Genomic DNA, 4,346 nt, shown 5'->3' with positions numbered 1-4,346 from the left:
TCGCGATGGACATCCAAGGGTCAGTCACCCGACGCGTGTTGGTCGACACGGGCAGCAGCGTCAACGTATTGTATCTAGAAGCCTTCTAGAGGTTGAGACTGGTCAGAGAACATATGCGACCAATCAGGACCCCCTGGGTTTACCGCGACGCAGTCAAGGCGGAAGGGTGCGTCTCTTTGACCGTCGAGCTGGGCACTTGGCCTCAGGTGAGAAGATTGGAAATGGATTTCGTCGTCATTGCTCTGGAGTGCGTACACAATGTTATCCTCGGTCGACCTAGGATAGAGGATCTGGGAGCCTTGATCTCCATCGAGCATCTGTGTATGAAGTTTCGCACAATGACCGGCGTCGAAGTGGTGCGAAGCGATCAGAAGACGGCTCGTAGTTGCTACCTGCAGGCCTACCGAAAGGTGGACAGAGTTGTGATCGGGTGAACACTATCGATCACCAAATGTCTGGCCGACCAGTAGAGCGCCTGACACCGGCAGTCGAACTGGAGGAAATTATCCTGGAAGCGGAGTATCCCAACAGAGTGGTCCGGGTCTGGATCGGCCTGCCTACCTCTGTGAAGTAAGTGGTCACGACAGTCTTAAAGGAATATAAGGAATTACTCGCATGGGGGCCTGAAGACAAGCCGAGGGTCGATCGATCAATCATAACCCACAGGTTGGCGGTCTACACGAGCCTCATGCCCGTAGCTCAGAAGAGGAGGCATTTGTCAAATGACTGCAGGGAATTTGTAAAGAAAGAAGTGGATGCACTGCTAGTGACAGGGCACGCTCGAGAGCTTAAATACCCCGGTTGGCTGGCCAACGTGTTGTTGGTGCCCAAGTCGCCGGCATGGAGAATGTGCGTCGACTACACCAACCTCAACAAGGCATGCCCAAAGGGTCCGTTCCCACTGCCACGGATCGACCAGTTAGTCGATGATACGGCTAGTTGCGCCCTGCTCAGCTTCATGGACGCTTTCCGCGGGTATCATCAGATTTTCATGCATGAATTAGTCGAGGAAAAGACCGCCTTCATCACCCCGGACGGGGTGTATTGTTACAAGGTAATGCCTTTCGGTCTCAAAAATGCTGGAGCCAACTACACTCGGATGGTGGCCCGTTTGTTCAAAGTGCTGATGGGCGGATCTATGGCCGCCTACGTGGATGACATGCTTGTCAAAAGCAAAGAAGTGACGGACCACGTGAAAGACTTGACGGACTGCTTTGAGATCATGAGGAAGTTTAACATGAGGCTAAATCCAAAGAAGTGCGCGTTTGCGGTCCGCGAAGGAAAGTTTCTAGGATACATGGTCACCCGACGAGGAATCGAGCCGAATCCGGAGAAAGTGCGGGCCATCTTGGATATGAAACCACCCAGTAGTTTTAAAGAAATGCAGCGATTGACAAGACGGATGGTTGCCCTTAGCCGATTCTTGTCTAAGTCCGCCGACAGGGCCCTCCCCTTCTTCGAAGTTATGAAGAGGCAGGACGGGTTCGAGTGGACTGGAGAATGCCAAACAGCCTTCGAGGACTTGAAGAAGTACCTCCTGGCTTTGCCCCTCCTGTCGAAACCGAAGGCGGGAGAAACATTGTTGTTATACCTAGCTGCCTCCCATAAGGCGGTCGAAGCTGTGCTAGTACGGGAAGAGGAGAAGGCTCAGCTGCCAATTTACTACATTGGGCAGATTATTCACCTCTCGAGAAAGTAGCTTTCGCCCTGGTCACAACGGTTAGGAAGTTGGTACCTTACTTCCAAGCTCATATCGTCCGGGTTCTGACTGACTTGCCCCTGGCCAGCATGCTGCGCAGTCCGGCCTCGTCCGGACGACTACTCAAGTAGGCGATAGAGCTCACCCAATACGGGATCGAATACGCCCCGCGACCATCCATCAAGGCTCAAGCCTTAGCTGACTTCATAGTAAAATGCTCTGCCTACCTGGTCGAGGGCTCGTTGGTCGAAGGCCTAGAAGCAGCGGAGTGGTGGGAAATACACACTAACGGTGGCCGGCTCCAAACACTGCGGGGGCCACCATAGTCCATGGACCGTTATCCCTAAAACCAACCCCTTAGTCCTATAAGGAATAGAATTGGCAAGCCCATACCATTTAGACCCTAATTAGGATTCTTAGATATATAAATAGGGACATAGGAGGCACCTAGAACCCACACCACAATAACTTTCACCACACAAGAATTCCCAAGAATTCCCATAGGAGAAATCAAGAAAGAAGAAATCTTAAAGAAAGACCCTTCATAGCCAAGGAATTTAATTAAGGCTAAGAGGTAACCCATGTCTCAACAAAACCTATTTTCTTTGCTATAATCTTCTTCTTTGGCTTCCTCTATATGCTCGTGTCTTGATATGATAATTGTGATGTGATCTTGATGATTGATGAGATGATTTTATGTGTGATCTTGATAATCTTGATGATGATAAGAGGATCTTGATGATTGTTTGATAATCTTGATAAGTCTTGATGTTTCGTGATTTTAAAGATAAACTATGATCTTGTTAATTTAAATATGATTAGAGCCCTAGGTTGAATCATGAATTTCGTATTGGGATTTTCTTGGTATATTTGGGTGGGAATTCACATGTTCGGGTGTTGATTATGTTTAGAAGTCATGATAGGTTGTGTTCTACGTGATTGTTACTTTTGATCCGTTAATTGTCTACGTGGTGTCGATTATTGCGTTTAAAAGTGTCTAAGCATGGTTTCGGGTTCCACAAGGGGTCCCGGGACGTTTATTTTGATAAAGAGTCAGTGGGGGGTAGGGGGGAACCGCCACCTACCCGCTGCCCAAAGAGACGCCGCCGGCAGCGGGCTGGCGACTGCCCGCCTGGCACCCGCTGCCCGGAAGTTATCGCCGGCGGGTAGCCCTCCACCCACCGGCTACCCGCTGGTCATTACCACTTCGGGACTTTGGCTTCCCCGTTTGATGTTCCCCAACCCCCGTGGTGTCCCAACAGACCCCGTTTGTCGTGCATGAGTCTAGTTTGATGTTTCGGGTACCATTCGTAGGATAAAAGAGCCTTATGTATTGCATGCTAGTTGAATCGGTAACCTGTTTGCCTAGAAGGAAGATGCATGAACCCCTTAGGACTATTCTTAGTATGTACATGCTCACGCATAAGTTTATTTATACGTTTTCCCCCTTCCCAATGTGCTAATGTGTGCTACTATGTGTTATGTGAGCATGATATCCCAATTTGGTTGCGACCAAATTGGTTATTCTTGAGCTGCGGTTCAGAAGTTGGCTGCGGTCAAATTTGTTACTCATGAGCTGCGGTTCATTCTCCTGGTTGCGGTCAGTGATTCACTTCTTGGGCTGTGGTCCACATGGGCCTCGTGTGCTATGATCCACCAACTGGACGCGCCAGGCGGTGTGTAGGGCCACTAGCCCGAGGAAGGCCATAGCCCACCGAATGAGTGATCAGGCGGTGTGTAGGGCTATGGTCGGCTGCGATCCACCGAGTGTACGTGCCAGTGGTGTGTAGGGTCGTAGTCTCCAAAGATCATCGCCCACCGAATGAGTCCCTCAGGCGGTGTGTAGGGCTTTGATATACTACGACCCACCGACTGAGCTCGTCAAGCGATGTGTAGGGTCGCAGTCCCCAAAAGAGGATCACAGTCCACCAATTGAGCGCGTCAACGGTGTGTAGGGCTGTGATCCGCCGTTGAAACTATCGACGGTCTATACGGTTGGTTGCGATCAACCCCTTCATGCTGCGTTATGAGGTAGGGTGCTGCGGGGCCGTGTTAGAGCTATATGCGCTAACCCTCATGTTCGGAGCATGCGATTGGTCCCGTGGCGCCACCAAAGTGTACTTGTGTGACACGAATAATGATTGAAGGATGATGTGAATGATTTGAAAGTGAACTGTGACCTTAGATACATGTTCCTTATGATATTGTCTCTATATAACTGATTATCATTGTTAATGTGCTTATCCCTACCTGTCGAGTCTATTCCTGGTTTTAAAATTAGAGTCTCCTAAGTATATATATCTTCCTGCTTCAAAATGGTTTTCGTATATATATATATATATATATATATATATATATATATATATATATATATATATATATATATATATATATATATATATATATATATATATACCTATATTGTATTTCAACGCGTTTGAGTGGGTTACCAGCATCATTCGCTGAACAGATATATTTGGCTTTAAGACACAGATGAGCAGACCCTGGAGCCCACTAGAGATCCGAAGCGTAGATTAGTTAGTTTTCCTTTCGGCCTGCGTGCCATGATGATGTATTGACATTGTTTTGAGGATATTTAGTTAGTTCAGTCTGTGCATCTGAGTTCTCCAGCTCAGATGTGGCATAG

The sequence above is a fragment of the Ipomoea nil genome, unplaced genomic scaffold (assembly GCF_001879475.1).
Source record: "Ipomoea nil cultivar Tokyo-kokei standard unplaced genomic scaffold, Asagao_1.1 scaffold2779, whole genome shotgun sequence".
Lineage (NCBI taxonomy): Eukaryota > Viridiplantae > Streptophyta > Magnoliopsida > Solanales > Convolvulaceae > Ipomoea > Ipomoea nil.
This window is presented reverse-complemented; position numbering follows the sequence as displayed.